This window comes from Ovis canadensis, chromosome 2 (assembly GCF_042477335.2).
Source record: "Ovis canadensis isolate MfBH-ARS-UI-01 breed Bighorn chromosome 2, ARS-UI_OviCan_v2, whole genome shotgun sequence".
Taxonomy (NCBI): domain Eukaryota; kingdom Metazoa; phylum Chordata; class Mammalia; order Artiodactyla; family Bovidae; genus Ovis; species Ovis canadensis.
In genome coordinates this window covers 76,118,744-76,138,849 of record NC_091246.1, presented here as the reverse complement: position 1 = coordinate 76,138,849, position 20,106 = coordinate 76,118,744, and the positions used below count along the sequence as shown (strand labels likewise).

Genomic DNA, 20,106 nt, shown 5'->3' with positions numbered 1-20,106 from the left:
TTTATGTATTACAGCATAGTTACCTTTGGAACCCACTGAAAGTTTATCAAGACTTAGAAATTCAGATATTAGTTTTGCAAGCCATGAAACAACCCCATTTTCACCGATGCTTCTATAGAAAAAAATCATTCACCCATCCACACAGTGGCTCCTTATTGAGGCAATGTAGTTTCTGAGCCTTCAGCATAACTTTGTTTTATATATTTAAAAATCACTTATTTATTCATTCAGTAGTACTTTTGGACTTCCCTGGTGGCTCAGATGGTAAAGCATCTGCCTACAATGCAGGAGACCCAGGTTCAATCCCTGGGTCGGGAAGATCTCCTGGAGAAAGAAATGACAATCATTCCAGTACTCTTGCTTGGAAAATCTCATGGACAGAGAAGCCTGGTAGGCTACAGTCCATGCGGTTGCAAAGAGTCGGACACGACTGAGTGACTTCACTTTCTTTTTTTTTAGTACTTTTATTGACCTTGGAGAATTTTCTGAAAGAAGATGTAAACCAACAACTCCATGCACACAGCAACATTCTACATATTTATCCACTCAGCAAACCTTATGAAGCACTTCTGTTCCAAGTCCTCTCAACAGACAAACTCATTAATAAGGCAAAGAGGGAGAAAAAGCACAGCCCTTTAGCTAAAAGCCCAGAGTTTTTCAGAGGAGACACATATACACACATACGCAACTGTCCACAAGATGCAGCAACAGTTTTCCTTTCCAATAGCCTGCTTTCTCCTATCTACTTGCCTTAAGCTTGCATAGAACTCTAAGACTCTGAGGTGAAATAGAAAGCAACCAGTTTTCTTTGGAGAAATGTTTATTTAGTTCTTTGGCCCATTTTTTGATTGGGTTGCTTTATTTTTCTGGAATTGAAAAATACAAGCAGGAGTTGCTTGTATATTTTTGAGATTAGTTGTTTGTCAGTTGCCTCATTTGCTGTTATTTTCTCCCATTCAGAAGGCTGTCTTTTCACCTTGCTTATAGTTTCCTTTGTTGTGCAGAAGTTTTTAATTTTAATTAGGTCCCATTTGTTTATTTTCGCTTTTATTTCCAGTATTCTGGGAGGTGGGTCATAGAAGATTCTGCTGTGATTTATGTCAGAGAGTGTTTTGCCTATGTTCTCCTCTAGGAGTTTTATAGTTTCTGGTCTTACATTTAGATCTTAATCCATTTTGAGTTTATTTTTGTGTATGGTGTTAGAAAGTGTTCTAGTTTCATTCTTTTACAAGTGGTTGACCAGTTTTCCCAGCACCACTTGTTAAAGAGATTGTCTTTACTCCATTGTATATTCTTGCCTCCTTTGTCAAAGATAAGCTGTCCATAGGTGTGTGGATTTATCTCTGGGCTTTGTATTTTGTTCCATTGATCTATATTTCTGTCTTTGTGCCAGTACCATACTGTCTTGATGACTGTGGCTTTGTAGTACAGCCTGAAGTCAGGCAAGTTGATTTCTCCAGTTCCATTCTTCTTTTTCAAGATTGCTTTGGCTGTTCGAGGTTTTTTGTATTTCCATACAAATTGTGAAATTATTTGTTCTAGCTCTGTGAAAAATACCGCTGGTAGCTTGATAGGGATTGCATTGAATCTATAGATTGCTTTGGGTAGTATACTCATTTTCACTATATTGATTCTTCCAATCCATGAACATGGTATATTTCTCCATCTATTAGTGTCATACAGATGGCTAACAAGCACATGAAAAGATGCTCAACATTACTCATTTTCAGAGAAATGCAAATCAAAACCACAATGAGGTACCATTTCACGCCAATCAGAATGGCTGTGATCCAAAAGTCTACAAGCAATAAACGCTGGAGAGGGTGTGGAGAAAAGGGAACCTTCTTACACTGTTGGTGGGAATGCAAACTAGTACAGCCACTATGGAGAACAGTGTGGAGATTCCTTAAAAAACTGGAAATAGAACTGCCTTATGATCCAGCAATCCCACTGCTGGGCATACACACTGAGGAAACCAGAACTGAAAGAGACACGTGTACCCCAATGTTCATCGCAGCACTGTTTATAATAGCCAGGACATGGAAGAAACCTAGATGTCCATCAGCAGATGAATGGATAAGAAAGCTGTGGTACATATACACAATGGAGTATTACTCAGCCATCAAAAAGAATACATTTGACTCAGTTCTAATGAGGTGGATGGAACTGGAGCCGATTATACAGAGTGAAGTAAGCCAGAAAGAAAAACACCAATACAGTATGCTAACGCATATATATGGAATTTAGAAAGATAGTAACGATAACCCTGTATGCGAGACAGCAAAAGAGACACAGATGTATAGAACAGTCTTTTGGACTCTGTGGGAGAGGGAGAGGGTGGGATGATTTGGGAGAATGGCATTGAAACATGTATAATATCATATAAGAAACAAATCACCAGTCTAGGTTCAATGCAGAGTGCAGGATGCTCAGGGCTGGTGCACTGGGATGACCCAGAGGGATGGTGTAGGGGGAGAAATGGGAGGGGGGCTTGGGATTGGGAATACGTGTACACCCGTGGTGGATTCATGTTGATGTGTGGCAAAACCAATACAATATTATAAAGTTAAAAATAAAAATAATTAATAAATAATTTAAAAATTAAAAAAATAAAAAATAAAAAAAGAAAGCAATCTGTTTCTCTCTTGTAACCTTTCAGATGCTTGCAGTTACCCAAAACACATCATGGGAAGATTCCCCAGAGTTTCCAGTGAAAAGGTAGAGATGGCGCTTTTCTCTTAAGGAACTTTAGTTCTGAAAAAAACGCTGAGGACATACTTGTGAAAAGGCATACAATGCAGTCAGGCAGCTGAGGTCAGGAGTAACCCCCTGACAGCTCTCCTGAAGAGGAATTTTTATACCCTGCTCATCAGATCGATTTTGCCTGGGTCACATAGTCTTGAATTCCTTGAAATTCCACTGAACTTTACTCTCTGACAGGGTTGGCAAAACTGTTGCTGTGGGTTCAGAGGCAGATGCTGCACCCTCTTCTGCTACATGTCTTGGCTCAAGATGTCCACACCAGCAGATAAAGCTGGGGAACTCTTTGGACATCTGGTTAGGGTCAGATTCATGGAAGAATAGGGCTAGAAAGGAACTTAGCAATCAAAAGTCCACAATCTTTGTCTACTGATGAAATTTACAATCATTGGTTGGCCTAAGTGGTACAGTCAGGATACACTAAGACTGTGTGCTTAGTTGCTCAGCCACCCCCAACTCTTTGCAATCTCGTGGACTGCAGCCCTCCAGGCTCCTCTGTCCATGGGGATTCTCCAAGCAAGAATACTGGAGTGGGTTGCCATGTCCTCCTCCAGGAGATCTTCCCAACTAAGGGATTGAACCCAGGTCTCCCACATGGCAGGTGGATTATTTACCATCTGAGTCACCAGGTGACTTTCCTAGATTGATTCCAATATGATTATTTTTTAATGGCCTCCCATTTTGAATTATTCATATCAATTTTTCACTGGATGAAGATAATGGAAGTGTAAATAGGTTCCTTTGAAGGGTGAAAAATATTTCCCTGTATTAACAAAATATCTTCCCTTTTCTGTCATGTGTAGATTGTGGCTGTCTCCTGGACTGAGAATCTTTTCTAACCTGAAGGTACATGGCCCAGAGCACGGGTTCTTAAATGATTTTCCCCAGGCCAGCAGCATCAGCACTACCTGGGAACTTGTCAGAAATGCCAATTCTTAGGTTCATTCAGTTCTACTGAATCAGAAACTCAGGTGTGGGGAACAGCCATCTGTGTTGTAACAAGTGGCCCCTGCCATGTGATTATGATGGGAATTAATAGTTAAGAGCCAGCAGCCAAGAGAAAGCAGTGTTTTCACAGGTAGAATTGAACTCTGTCATGGAAATGGCCAATGAACCTGTATGTAGTTACAACAGAACCATGTAAAAAATGTTATTTCTCTAAAATGTGAGCAACTCCTTCTCAAGGAGCAATTGTTGCTATTTAGCTGCTAAGTCATGTCCCACTCTTCTGCAGCCCCATAGACTGTAGCCCATCAGGCTCCTCTGTCCATGGGATTTCTCATGCAAGAATACTGGCACAGGTTGCTATTTCCTTCTCCAGGGGGTTGCTCACAGACAAACTCAGAACTATATATGCAAAATGTATACATGTGAAATGTAGCATTTAGAAAAATCCTGACTAGATTTCTTTCTCATGACAGAATTACTGAGCCACTAACAGTACCAGCAAGCATACTATGTGGTTTGGAACTTTAAAATATATATAAAACATTTGGTTTATTAATTTTGAAACTAATTAAGGTACAAAAATATAGTATCCTAAATTGTATAAGAGGAAAAAAGAAGCTCATAAACACCAGATTGGGGACAAAGGCTGTACGAATATCAGATATCACATTTTCACACCACCCCCTCTCACTATCAAATCCCCAGCAGGGTACTACAGAAAAATTGCCTGTCAACAGACTGAAATGAATTGTATGTGATTATTGGTATTATTCCCTTGAAATTTAATTTATAATAAATGCAGAAAGAACCAAGGGAGGGGGTAGAATGGGAACAGAAAATGGTCATGTACATTAGAAAAATTTAAAACTGCACCTTCCATAAAGGAATTATTCATAGTCTCATCCTTAATTACAGAAGTGCCTCTGGTCACAGCTCTTACTTAACACATGATTTTAGCGACTCTTCAGGAGGGAAGATATGAGCTGCTGTCCCATCCCCACTATAAGCTCAGGTTTAGGCTCAGGGAAAGTGGCCAGGCCTTCTCAGCCTCAACCAGTACCTCCTGGCTTATCATTCACCTCCAAAGGAATCCCTGTAAAGTAGTATGAAAGTCTCACTGCAAATTATGATACACTTATTTTTCTCCTACTTCTCAGCAATGTGATTGGCAGATACTGTTGGTTGTCTACTCAACAACAGTCATTTCCTCTTTATTCTTTGCTAATGAATCATGATTTTGTGCATATTGTAAGGAAAAATAGAAAGGTCTCTAAGTGGACCAAAAGACTAGAAAATGTCTTCAGTTGAAAATTGGGTATTGATTGAAACTCACTCTCTCAAAGGCATCTGACTTTACATTATTTGTGCTTTTCATTGTTTTCTACAGCTGTGTAGAGATAGAAGTTAACTTGCATAAAACTGGTGTAAAACAAGTATTTCTTGTCTCTAGATATGCAAATAAATTCTGTTTCATAAGGGTCAATTGACTTTCTTCCTCTTCAGTGCAGGAAAACAGTTTTGAACTGATTAAATAAACGCATTTCAAAAATCATGAGATCATAAATATTTGTCTTGGTTTTTGGATTCTCCTTGGAACTGTCTATAACTTCTTTTATGACCAACCTAGATAGCATATTAAAAAGCAGAGACATTACTTTGCCAACAAAGGTCTGTCTAGTCAAGGCTATGGTTTTCACAGTGAGAGTTGGACTGTGAAGAAAGCTGAGTGCTGAAGAATTGATGCTTTTGAATTGTGGTGTTGGAGAAGACTCTTGAGAGTCTCCCTTGGACTGCAAGGAGATCCAACCAGTCCATTCTGAAGGAGATCAGTCCTGGGTGTTCATTAGAAGGACTGATGCTAAAGCTGAAACTCAAGTACTTTGGCCACCTCATGCAAAGAGTTGACTCATTGGAAAAGACTCTGATGCTGAGAGGGATTGGGGGCAGGAGGAGAAGGGGATGACAGAGGATGAGATGGCTGGATGACATCACCGACTTGATGGAAATGAGTTTGAGTGAACTCCAGGAGTTGATGATGGACAGGGAGGCCTGGTGTGCTGCAATTCACGGTGTCGCAAAGAGTCAGACACAACTGAGTGACTGACCTGAACTGATAACTTCTTTTATAGTTTTCTCCTTAATTAATTAATTTAATTAAATCTTTGACACCTATTAATTTCATATGAGAGTCATGATTAACCTTTAAAAAACAATTGAGTCCCTTCACTGTTCACCTGAAACTATCACAACTTTGCTTATTAATCAACTATACCCCAATAAAAAAAATAGTTTAAAAAATTATTATCCTTGAGCAATGCATTCTGCACAGTATATCCAGGAAACATGGGTCCCTTTTGAATTTTAGGAGACAAACTATGATGAATATGATCTAATCATGATAATGAAAATCTTTTTCCCCTTTGCTTCTGATTGGTTTGGAGATGCGGTCACATTATAGCCAATGAGAAATAAGGGAGGAGGTTTTGAGAGAAGTTTACCTCTTTGACAAATAAAGGGGAGTGAGGGCCAGAAGCGGGGACTGGGAAGTGGTCCTTCTCTCTTTTCTTTAGCTATTTTCTTGTGAGAGCAGATGCTAGGAAGTTATAGATGCTGTCTTACAATAATAGTGAGGGGAAACCAAAGAGGATCTCAGAGAAGCCATCTTTGAGCACTGACACCATTTATCCAGCCTTCGAATCAGTCAGTCAACTCAGTAACTGCTTCCTGCATAGCTGTTACATGAGGCAATAATTTCTCACTGTTTAAGCCATTTCACTTCATAATTTAGTCACAAGAAACTATAGACATTCTAATAAATACAGTTACAGATTCAGAAAGAAAAAGTACCCAAGAAATCTGACATGGAGTGAGAGGTTCTATAGTAAGCTATGTGTACCGTGGTGGAAATGGTGGGCAGAAAAAGGTGGTTGTGGTGAGCTTGGCAAGGGGTGGGTTTTGGGGGACAATATAGTATGGTGGGAAGTGATATGAAGTAGGAGTGATGGTGGAAGAATTGCAGTGGAGTAGCAATTAACAAAGAAATGTTATTCATTTGCCAACTATTGTAGCTAAACCACTCCTAGTCCCTCTGGTCTCACATCTCTATGTTAGATCATACAACAGCAAAGCTAGACCAGTATGCAGATCTCCTATCCCCAGTTAGACATTTTCCTCAACTGTAAATGGCAATTAGATATTCTACATTGGCAGTGATCCACGCATAATCATCATTATCTTTATCATTCCCATTTATTAATTGTTCACTACATCCATAAATTTGATAAACATATTATTTAATCTATACAGCAACACCATGATTGGATGTGGTAGACTGCTGCAGTTCCAATTTGTTTTTATCTCCTTGTATCCATGGCTTTGGATAGTCAACTGTTAATGTGACTCTGGGCTTGGCTAATAGGACTTGTATTAGTTGTTGGGATAATAACATAACAGAGTCTTGCAAAGATTCTAAGCATTGTAGCTTACCCTATCTTGATGCTTCTGGAAATCTTAAGAGTGCCACTATATGAATAAGCCCAGATTAGTCTGCTAGGTACATGTATACATCCATCCCCATAACCTCGACCAACAGCACCAAATGGCTGCCAGACAAATCACTGGACTTGGCCACTGTAGACCTCAATCAATCCCCCAGCTGAATACGGCCACATGCATGAGTCCAGGTGGGGCCAGCAGAAAAACCGTTTAGTTGAACCCAACCCAAACTGTCAACTCTCAGAACCATGAGATAACCAGTGGTTTTAAAGCTACTGAACTATGGTCAACAAAGTCTGTTACACTGGAGAATATAATATCAATGTCCCAATTTTACAGACAAGGAAAACTAAGACTCAGAAAACAATTTCCCAAGACCACACAACTATCAAGGGCTGCACCTATGATTCAAATTCAAGTTTGTCTGACTTCAGAGCCCATGTCCTTGACAGCAACTCCAAATAACATATTCTGAGCAAACCATTAATTGCAAGGGATCAGATAAACCTATAAACCCTTCCTATCCTGTGAATATATCAACTGTGAATTTATCTCTTTAACCTACTGGTAAGTGTGTACATCACCAGCTGCTTAATGAAAAAAGTTTTTCCTTCCTCTTAAGGAAAAAAAGTTTGTAAATTTATTATCCACTGTGAAATACAGCATTTTCTGTTATTTCTTTCCTTTTTTCCCTGAATTTATATTTTTCAGACTTGCAGGGTTGGTCCAGTTTCTAATAACCTAGAATCCTGTGAGAAGTTTGATATTCCCCATGACTCTGTGACCACACCATGCCTTTCCATGTACCTGTGCATTTGCATACGATGCCTCCTCTACCAGGAACAGTCCCTTCACACCCCCAGTGCCCACCTTCCTCACATAAAAAGACTTTCTGATTGAGCTTCAGTCCTAGATTCCTCCAGCCATGTTACTGCCTCTCTTTTGTGTTTTTATGGCATTTCACACATACTTCTATTACAGTGCTTATAATATTTACTCTTATAACTGTATTCTCTACTAGACATATTCCTTATTAAATCCTCAACATCTAGTATGGTATCTGGCAAATAGTGGGTGCTAAATAAATTTTACTGAATGAATAAAAGAAAAATCAAAAATGAATATGTTCTCCACCCATTTCTTTACTTTTATATCCAATCCTCTGTTTCAACCAAATTGAATTGCATCTCCATTTAGATTTCCCTACTTGTGGAAAAGATATACTCATTATTTATTCATGAAACCCATTCTTACTATACTACATTTTCCAGCATCCCACAGTCAAGAGTGGCCATATGACTAAGTTCCAGTGAACAGAATTCAAGCCAAAGTGATGTTCCTCTTCCAGACCTGCCCCACGTAAATCTCCCAAGCATTTACTTCCATTCTCTTTCTCCTTTTACCAACTTAATGAAGATGCGCATAGCGACCTTGGAGGTGTTAATGTTGGTGATGCCAAAAGACAGATAGAACCTAGTCCTTCAATCACTACTTTGCAGATAGTCACCCAATGAATAGGAAGGCCCTCTTTGGACTTCATGAAAACAAGAATTTAAAAATCTTGATGAAAAGAAGCTTTCTGAAAGCTTCTATTCTCTAAAAAATTTTCTGGTGTATCTGCTACACCAGCAAACTTTACCTTAACTAATATACTAATGTATATTTGTCTGCTATAGTTCTTCTATATCATATGCCCCTTTCTCCAATATATGTATGTCTGATTGTACTCAGCCACTGAGATACAACTTTATTCACTATTCCCTTCCCAACGCTTTCACTTAGCACTGTTCTCCTGAAATACTCTAATGCTTTATCTATGCCTCTTAAGACGTGTGCCATGTTCTATCAATATTTATGTTACCAATACACTTCTAAATTAAAAAACACTAAAACGCATACAACTCCATGGCATGAACCTTGTCTTACTCATCTATTTCCCCCACAGATTCAACATAGAGCCTTACACTGAGCAGACATGTAACATGCTTCATCAAATGAGGATCTGTACTCTCCACACTGATGTTTCAGACCTCAAATATATCTAGTTTCATCTTTCTAGGCAAAATATTGATTTGTTTAATTTTATTTAATTTTCAGTCTTCTCTCTCTTTTTTTTTTTTTGCATTTTCTTCTCTATATTTATTTTCCATGGCCATTCTTTAAATTCTTTACAGTGCCATTTGATCTCTCCTGATTATGTTCAGAATGACCCCAGGTCCAACATGCCTCCTGTGGTTCTCCCACTCATTTACTGGGCAACACTAACCACTGGGATTTTGATGGGTCTTATAAGTGATAACACAGTGATTGCATCTTTTTCCTCAAAACCCAAAAGATCTGTCATTGTGGAAAAAGTTAAATCATCTATTTCTGGCTGATGAAGTATAAATTAAGAGTTTTATAGAACAGAACTCATTCTGAGGGTTGGCTTCATCTACTTCATTTGGGCCACAAAGCCCTAATGGGAGTCATTTGAGGTTGGAAAAGCTAAATGTAATAGGTCCAGGATTTCCTGAATTACACTGAAGACTCTAAAATTTAGAAAAAGAACCCAGAGCATTAAATCTGCTAGGATAAGGAAGACAAATTTCTTTAAAGGATTTCATTTTCCTTTTTTTTTTCCTTTTAATCCCTTAAATGGAAATGAATTTAAGATAGTCTGTACCCAGTGGAAACTCGGTATTAGTTTTTTGTTGTTGTTGTTGTTGTTTTAACAATTTATGTATCTAAGCTTTGTAAAAACATTCTGATTTTAGATCATGTTAGGAACAATGAGCAAAAAGAATGAACTCTTTATTCCTATATAATACATAAATCCCATAGAAAATTCCAATTTTGATGTGAAATTTAGAGGGATTATTTCTCATTTATGTGCCCCCCTCTCTTCCAAATCCCCTGTCACATTCTACCAGGGACTGGGACACTAAGGGATGGGAATAGGTGACTGCCCACAGACCATAAGAAACAATGAAATAGTGCAGTCAGATATGGTGAAGAGTAGGTGGAAAGAAAGGCTGAATGCTGATAAAGAGTTCAGTGAGAGGCAGACAATGCTCAGTGGAACTATTTGATAAATGGAAAAGGAATGCAGAATAGCAATTAGGAAATAGTTCCATGGTTATGGGAGAAAAGTCCCAGAGCCTTCAGCTAAACCATATGCAGCAGAGAAAGGAAAAGAGACGCTAGAATACTGCTAGAGGAATACATTATCTATATCAAAGTGAGAGCAACCTCTGAAGGTTTTTTCAGGGAAAACCAAGTTCAGAAATCTTATCCTCTTTTTTTCCTACTTGCCTGGTTTCTCTACCACCTCTCCTGCTTTATTTAACAGCAATCAGTTCAATGCACTTATGTGATGAAGAATACACTGCAGTGAACCTGTCACTGGACTTAATTGTAATGCCACCTCTGTTACTTAATTACCCTCTCAATGACCTTAGCCAATATTTTCATTTCTCTGGGTCTCAGTTCCCCAAGGGGTTCCTTTGGCTGATTTCTAGATTCCTTCCTGGTTCCTGGGTTCTCTGGTTCTCTTATTCTTGACTCCAAAGTCTTTTTCTACCCAAATTTACCTTCCTTTGTGTCTGATTATCACAGGTGCAGCCCAAATGGATTTCTCAGATCTGCCAGTCCCCAAAACCTTAATAGAGAAAGCTGGCTTAGGAGGCAGGAATCAATGAAGACCCATTGTTTTAAGTAGCCTAAATTGAGATGACTGGGATGAGTATTTTAGATGGTCCAGCTCTCCCTTGGTGAGTCAAAGCCTCAGAAGACTTAGGGTTGCCATGGCACTGAAAATTTAAGAAGGCTAATACTTCTACATGAAACTCAAAGCTGATGAATTATTTATCATTTGCAGGTGGCATATCTCAGAACCAAGTAGATTTGGTGTTCCTATTTATGAGAAAAGAACATTTGTGGTCAGGGTGGCACAAGAAGAGGTTGGCTGTCAATCTCTTTAGAACAGGTTTCACCAGATGGAATTTTCCTGGTTCACTTACCATGGTTCACAGTGAGACTTGAGGTCTTGTAGGCTCAAAAATGTGATTTGACAACAAACCTAGAGTATATCTAAGTCTCTACATGGATATTAACTAGGTTCCTAGACACTACTATAAAAACTTGGATGTCAGCTTCATTAATGTATCAATTCAGTTCAGTCACTCAGTCATGTCCGACTCTTTGTGACCCCATGAATCACAGCACGCCAGGCCTCCCTGTCCATCACCATCTCCCGGAGTTCACTCAGACTCACATCCATCGAGTCCGTGATACCATCCAGCCATCTCATCCTCGGTCGTCCCCTTCTCCTCCTGCCACCAATCACTCCCAGCATAAAAGTCTTTTCCAATGAGTCAACTCTTCGCACGAGGTGGCCAAAGTACTGGAGTTTCAGCTTTAGCATCATTCTTTCCAAAGAAATCGCAGGGCTGATCTCCTTCAGAATGGGCTGGTTGGATCTCCTTGCAGTCCAAGGGACTCTCAAGAGTCTTCTCCAACACCACAGTTCAAAAGCATCAATTCTTCAGCACTCAGCCTTCTTCACAGTCCAACTCTCATATCTATACATGACCACAGGAAAAACCATAGCCTTGACTAGACGGACCTTAGTCGGCAAAGTAATGTCTCTGCTTTTCAATATACTATCTAGGTTGGTCATAACTTTTCTTCCAAAGAGTAAGCATCTTTTAATTTCATGGCTGCAGTCACCATCTGCAGTGATTTTGGAGTCCAAAAAAGTAAAGTCTGACACTGTTTGCACTGTTTCCCCGTCTATTTCCCATGAAGTGATCGGACCGGATGCCATGATCTTCGTTTCCTGAATGTTGAGCTTTAAGCCACTGCTTTCACTCTCCTCTTTCACTTTCATCAAGAGGCTTTTTAGCTCCTCTTCACTTTCTGCCATAAGGGTGGTGTCATCTGCATATCTGAGGTGATTGATATTTCTCCTGGCAATCTTGATTCCAGCTTGTGTTTCTTCCAGTCCAGCGTTTCTCATGATGTACTCTGCATATAAGTTAAATAAGCAGGGTGACAATATACAGCCTTAACGTACTCCTTTTGCTATTTGGAACCAGTCTGTTGTTCCATGTCCAGTTTTAACTGTTGCTTCCTGACCTGCATACAGATTTCTCAAGAGGCAGGTTAGGTGGTCGGGTATTCCCATCTCTTTCAGAAGTTTCCACATTATTGTGATCCACACAGTCAAAGGCTTTGGCATAGTCAATAAAGCAGAAATAGATGTTTTTCTGGAACTCTCTTCCTTTTTCCATGATCCAGTGGATGCTGGCAATTTGATCTCTTGTTCCTCTGCCTTTTCTAAAACCAGCTTGAACATCAGGGAGTCCATAGTTCACGTATTGTTGAAGCCTGCCTTGGAGAACTTTGAGCATTACTTTACTAGCATGTGAGATGAGTGCAATTGTGTGGTAGTTTGAGCATTGTCTGGCATTGCCTTTCTTTGGAATTGGAATGAAAACTGACCTTTTCCAGTCCTGTGGCCACTGCTGAGTTTTCCAAATTTGCTGGCATATTGAGTGCAGCACTTTCACAGCATCATCTTTCAGGATTTGAAATAGCTCAACTGGAATTCCATCACCTCCACTAGCTTTATTCATAGTGATGCTTTCTAAGGTCCACTTGACTTCACATTCCAAGATGTCTGGCTCTAGATGAGTCATCATATCATCATGATTATCTGGGTCATGAAGATCTTTTTTGTACAGTTCTTCCATATATTCTTGCCACCTCGTCTTAATATCTTCTGCTTCTGTTAGGTCCATACCATTTGTGTCCTTTATCGAGCCCATCTTTGCATGAAATGTTCCCTTGGTATCTCTAGTTTTCTTAAAGAGATCTCTAGTCTTTCCCATTCTGTTGTTTTCCTCTATTTCTTTGCATTGATCACTGAAGAAGACTTTCTTATCTCTTCTTACTATTCTTTGGAACTCTGCATTCAGATGCTTATAACTTTCCTTTTCTCCTTTGCTTTTCGCCTCTCTTCTTTTCACAGCTATTTGTAAGGCCTCCCCAGACCTTAATTATTAATGGCTTTATTTATTAATACATTCATTAATATATAGGAATGTGTATATTCTGTCATGAAGGTAGCATGATTTACTAGTATATTACTTCCCACCAACTCACCAGTTGAGGTTGCTCGGTAAACAAAGAACTACAATAAGGGAGTAAACATAAGAGTTCATCAAATAAAAAATGCCTGAGGTTCTACATTTCTAATAAGCTGCTGGATGATATTTTTCCTTTCATTACATTCCTAGTACTTATTCAATAATAATGCAATATCTTTGTATAGAAACAGATGGTAACTAGAACTTATCATGGTGATTATTTTGTAATGTACAGAAATATCAAATGACTATGTTGGGCACGAGTGTCATAGGTCAATTATACTTCCAAAAATCATGCAACCAACCAGCCAAACTCAGAGAGATCAGATTTGTGGTTCCCAGAAGTTGAATGTGGTAGGACAGGGAACTGGATGAAGGTAGTCAAATGTACAAATTGCCTGAAATTAAAAGACGCTTGCTTCTTGGAAGAAAAGCTATGACAAACCAAGACAGTGTATTAAAAAGCAGAGATATCACTTTGCTGACAAAAGTCCATAAAGTCAAAGCTAGGGTTTTTCCAGTAGTCATGTATGCATAGGAGAGTTGGACCATAAAGAAGGTGGGGTGCCAAAGAACTGATGCTTTCAAACTGTGGTCCTGGAGAAGACTCTTGAGAGTCTCTTGGACAGTGGGAAGATCAAACCAGTCACTACTAAAGGAAGTCAACCCTGAATATTCATTGGAAGGACTGATGCTGAAGCTGAAGCTCCAGTACTCTGGCCACCTGATGAGAAGAGCCAACTCACTGGGAAAGACCTTGACTCTAGGAAAGATTGAGGGCAGGAAGAGAAGAGGGCAACAGAGGATGAGATGTTTGGATGGCATCACTGATTCAGTGGACATGAGTCTGAGCAAACTCTGGGAGACAGTGAAGGACAGGGAAGCCTGGCATGCTGCAGACCATGGAGTCACAAAGAGTTGGACGAGACTTAGCAACTGAACAACAACAAAGGTAAATTAGTACTAGGGATGTAATGTAAAAGATAATAAATATATACAAGCCCCCTACATGTTACATATAAAAGTTAATAAATTAAATCCTAAGAGTTCTCATCACACAGAAATTTTTTTTTCTTTTTTTTTATTTTATAAATATATGAGATGATGGATGTTAACTTACTGTGGTCATCATTTCATGATATGTATAAGTCAAATAATTGTGCTGTACACTTCAAACTTATACAGTGATGTATATTGATTATTTCTCAGTAAAACTGGATGAAACTATTTTCAAGTAAGTAATAGGAGAGGTGTATATTACGATGGTAAAAATCTCAACAGAGGCGCTCAACTGATTTATGGGAAAGGGAAACTTAGAGAATGAACTTACACATATCATTCGGATCATTCTAATTTTAATACAGGATTTCATATGAACTTTATTACAATGTTGTGAAGTTGATACTGTTGTTGAGAGGGGAAATTTTTCCCCTAACTACTCTTCAATTCTTATGGCTGGGCTAACAATAAAATGAAAACAAGACAGATTAACAAGAGAGAAAAGAAACAAATCTCAATTCATGTACACAGAGGTCTCATGGAAATAGGACCCAGGAACTTACCAAAGCAGTCAGCTTTTAGCTTTTAGACAAAGAAACAATAAATTTGTGAGGAATTGATGGGACAAAGAAATTTACGCTTTGGATGCTTAATAAATGAAGAATCTAAACAGAGTTTAAGTTTGGGGTAGTAAGTTAAAGAAGAAATGAGGTTTGTTTATACAGACTTCTCGGCTCCAAGTCTCTGATCTCTGGTGATAAGGGTGTCCTAACTCCAGGTGCAGGGAGTGTACCATTCATAGGGAAAGATTTATATCCTGCTTTCAGGAGGACAGAGAAGAGTGTTAAAGGGTCCCTCTTGCACTGATTGTTGCTGAAGTACCTGGGCCACAACACTCTTACTCTCCATTTTAAAAGATAAGATTGGTAGAATTCTATGCCAATGGGGATTTGAGAGCTTCTCAGGATACTGCCTATCAAACCTGATGTACAATTCACACACTCCCTTCTTCCTGGGCACTGCTGGCTTTGAAAATTCCCTTTCTTATATTTTTATGATTAAACAATCCCTTTGCTTAGGTTCAGCCATGGTTCAAGTGTGTTAATACTAACAGTATTAACTGTTATCAAGTGTGCTAATCAGTAAGAATATTCTCTCTATCCTGGGAATCACTCTATATCATCTCTAAATCTTCAAGATGATTTCCTGTATCTCTGTCCTTATTCACTGAGTATTGATTTGATCACTCAAGGCACATTCATATTTCCATTCATATTTCATATTTTCTTTGGGACAACTCACTATATCACCTACGTACTAGATACTTTGGTCCCATTTAAATCAGTTGCTTATCTAAAGCAGGTTACTGATGGCAGAACTCCAAACAAATTCCTGCAATTCTCTCAGGGATTATAATAACTTATCACAGCAATATTCATTATAATGACCATTTTATGCATTTTCTTTGTAATAAGATCTTGTTACTGGGCTGAGGCTTTGCACTCAGCAATAGAAGATTGGCTCTTAAGAATTGAAGTCATCAATAAGCTTGATCTTATGGTTTTGGAAACCTTGGGGTGACTTAGTTTAATTGGGAAAGAGATGCTGCTGACATAAATCCAAATAAACTTATGAGAGACAAATCATTAAAATAACCCAAGTGCTTATATTCACAAACAAAAGAATCTGGGGCTAAATAATTCTGCACTAAAAGGTAATAAACATTTGAGAGAACTTTAAAAAAAACAGATAGTGCAAACAACTTGTCTAAAAGATAAAATTGGCAAGTGAGCTTATTAAAGGAAAAAATGGTGGTGAAATCAACTGAAAAATAGAAAATAAGATTGAAATAAAGATAAAAATAAAAGTGGTTATCTTCTTTTTTCAAATGTCTTTATTAATCTTTCTTGCTTGGTATATAGAATCTGTATTGCAGCTGACTTCTAGATTACATTACTAAAAGTAATAAAATGGCATACATGTCTCTGGGCAAGTCTGTTTCCCTAACAGACTAAATAAAAGTGAATAGTGTGATCATAATAATATGGTAGAGATAATAGAAAGGATATTTAGCTAGATGATCAGAGAACTGGATCGTAACATCAAGTTTTCCACTATGCAATTTTATTATAATGTGTGAGTCACTCAGCATGTATGTATCAACAGTATATACACCTTATATGTATGTACTGGAATGTGTATGTGTATGTGTAGCTTTTACCCTGACTATATCAAAGTCCTTTTCAGACTCTAAAGTCAGGGTTACTTTTTCTTTAGGTTACTATTGTGAACATATAATCACTATCAATATATGTGCAAATATATATATACTACATACATTATTATACGTAAAATTGAATCTAAAACTGCCTTGGGGTAGGTCATAGCTAATGATCCAGGTAAAATTTGGATGAATGACGTTAAAGAGATAGACCAGCTGCCCTCAGATAGGATCATTTCCTTTGTGGTACAGAAGTCCAGTTTTATCCGTCAGACTTTTTCAGGCTCTTGGGACTGACACATTCTTATCAAATAACACATGATTAATTTACACTGAGATATTATGAATTCAGTGATTTAAAATTTCAAACTTTCAAGAAGCTCAGAATAACCAGGCTACCACTCAGTGTATTCTCCTTTCCGTGAATGCCCAAATCTTCTGGGACTGTCGTGTGCTTGGCTCAGAGTCAAGGGAGCTCAACAATTTTAAACCTTCAAGATTTGAAGGCCAGACACACCCATTTTCAGGTAAAGGTTAGATGGTTGCTTGTGCTAGGTGGACAAAGTGCTCTTCTTTGGACAGGATCAGAAACAGCCTTATCCTTCCTCCCCATTTCCCCCTTTTCCAGTTCCCATGAAGACTACTACCCTTTAGTTACCACAGCATTGCCACTTCCAGTTGGCAGAAAGCAGTATTACTACTTAGGTTAACTCCTTATGAAATTCAAATTTAGTCCTGGGGGCAACATGCTGGTCATCCTAGTCTGTGAGTCTTCTCAGCAAAACAGCTAGAAATCTGACAGTAAGGCACTTCTGTGTGTGACCCATGCACCTCATCACATGCATTCCTCTCTCTCTGAGAGGCTCAGCTTTTCCTGATCCTTCCCCTAAATTCAGAGAAGACCTCAGAGAAGTTGTGTATATACCTGCCACAGCCTTGAGTAAATGTGGACTAAAATAACCTGCCGCTAGTCTCAACCTGAAATAATTTGAGGAAACACAGTTTGCAAAATTCTTCAGGAATACATGATGACTTCAGTCCCCAAGGATCTTGGAGAAACTGAGTTTCAAAGCATTAGGCTTACTACTGATACTCCCCAGGAGATGCCTTGGGGAAACAGTGAACTTGTACTTGGAGGGTCCTGGCTTACAGAAAGTGCTGACTGGGTGTGCATAGGCTCCATGAGGTAGAAGGAGCATCTCCCAAGATCTATTTGTGAACCACTCTGTTGAGATTCATTCACTGCTGTGTTGGAGACCTAAAGGATTCTCAGCAGCACTTAGAATCAAATGGCATTGAAAACACCCTCAGGATCTTTGGTCAGAAAATGAACTTTATCTTTGATCCCAAAGGGTGGTTACTCATCAGTGCTGCTGAGCTAATTCTCTCTTGCTGCCTGAAAAGGCAGAGATGAGACTGTGGGGTCCAGAATTCCACATACGAAGAAGCCTACTTCCCCAACAAGGACAGATTGTATTGTCATTTTATAGTCACCACAACAGCTGGAGAAAAAAGTTAGACCATCCTCATATTCTTCTGGAAATATCTTTAATATCAACCTATTCGGAAGTTGTCCATGAATCTGTTGACTTCTTCCAACCTCTCCAAATTCATCTCTTATCATTTTCCCTATAGTCGTGCTCATTTTTAGCATCAGTCACAATGTTAGTATCTCCTGAAGATTCCATGCTGTTTCTCTTTTCTTATTGGGATACAGTTACTTTGTAATACTGTGTTAGTTTCTGCTGTACAATGAAGTGACCCATCTAGGTCACCACAGAGCACTGAGTCAGGCTCCCTGTGCTATACAGCAGGTTCCAAACAGCTATCTATTTTACACGTGGCAGTATGTGTCAATCCCACTCTCCCAGCTCATCCCACCACCCTTCCCCCATGCCACATCCACACATCTGTTTTCTACATCTGCATCTCTATTCCTGCCCTGCAAATAGGTCCATCTGTACAATTTTTTTAGATCCCACATATATGCATTAATATACAATATTTGCTTTTCTCTTTCTAACTTATTTCAGTCTGCATGAGAGTCTCTAGATCCATCCGAGTCTCTACAAATGACCCAATTCTGTTCCTTTTTATGACTTAAGATGTGGTACATATGCTCAGTGGAATATTATGCAGCCTCCCTGGTGGCTCAGCAGTAAAGAATCTGCCTACAATTCGGGAGACACAGGTTTGAGCCCTGGCTTGGGAAGATCCCCTGGAGAAGGAAATGGCAACCCACTCCAGTACTTTTGCCTGGGAAATCCCATGGACAGGGAAACCTGGTGGGCTACAGTCCATAGGGTCGCAAAAGAGCTAGACACAATTTAGCAACAACAATCAATGCTATGCTTTTCTATGTAGCATTTATCACTACTTGGCAGAACATATTGGTTTTTTTCTCATCTCTGGCTCTTCCAACTAGAGTGTAAATTTCACAAACACAGGGACTTGTGTTAAGCATCTAGAACAGTACCTGGTAGACAGTCAGCATTCAACAGTTATTTACTGAAACAAACAATGAATGAATCTCAATTTTGTGTTCAATGCCCTGAACCTGGGTATCCTTCAGAATTCTTGGCAGGAACTTAAAAATATATCAGATTCCAGGGCTCTACTCCAGATCTACTTACTCAAAAAACAGAGGGAGGAAGACTGTTCAGGAATCTGCATTTGTCATAAGCCTGCTGGTGCTTCTCATGGGCAGTCAGGCCTGGGAACCAATGATATAGGTGCCCCAGTTTCCGGAACACAGCGAGAAATATGAAGGAGTGTAGTTAGTAGGTAAATGTTGAAGTCAGCCTGCATTTGACTCCTAGCTTTGTCATTTCCTTATTGTTGTAGATTACTAAAATTTCTGAGCCTTTCAACTTTCTCATACTTAAAATGGGTAAATACCAGTATCATAAAATGCCAAAACCTTCAGTTTCCTGTGGCATGGTAGAATCAGAAAAACAGCTCAGCTTTCCCATGGGGATGTCGCATGGGGTACAGACGCAGGAATAGGACTGCAGAGCATTAGCACCAGCACTTCTGTAAAGTCCAAAAGCATCAGCCCAGCAGTGGGGCAAGATTTTTCCTGAACCCCCCTGTTTGGCAACATGAGAACTATGATATAGTGGCCATACGGCTTCCCACTAATAACAGGGAGGGGCAGGCAATATATGGGAATATGGAGCCAGAACTGACATCCACAGTTCAGCTATGTGGATGACCCTTCTTCAACCATTTCAAGACTACAGAGTAAGATCCTCTCACATGCTTGCCCATGGCTGTGTTACTTAAGTTGAAACATAATACAGGAAATGAACATTGCTTCAAGCTTAACTCACAATTCCAACATCATTATCTTTCTCTCTAGCTGGAACCTCAGGAAGCATTTTGCTTTTTATTCCTACTTGATGGAAAGTCTCTGAAACCTGTTCAGCAAATTATTAGAGGCGTGACACCCCTTTTTAGCCAGTAATGGTAACAGTATTAACTGTAACTAATGCATTTGGCATTAGTGAGTATAGTAGCAGTGTCATTCCATACTGATCCTCATGTTCTTTT

The 20,106-nt window shown here is 39.1% G+C and overlaps 1 non-coding gene across 1 annotated transcript; it reads left to right on the top strand.

Annotated features, from left to right (window-relative positions):
- The first annotated feature begins 246 nt into the window (after positions 1-246).
- Positions 247-318, top strand: TRNAC-ACA (transfer RNA cysteine (anticodon ACA)). Its single transcript has one exon. It is a non-coding gene; the product is annotated as a tRNA-Cys (tRNA).
- Positions 319-20,106: the final 19,788 nt, after the last annotated feature.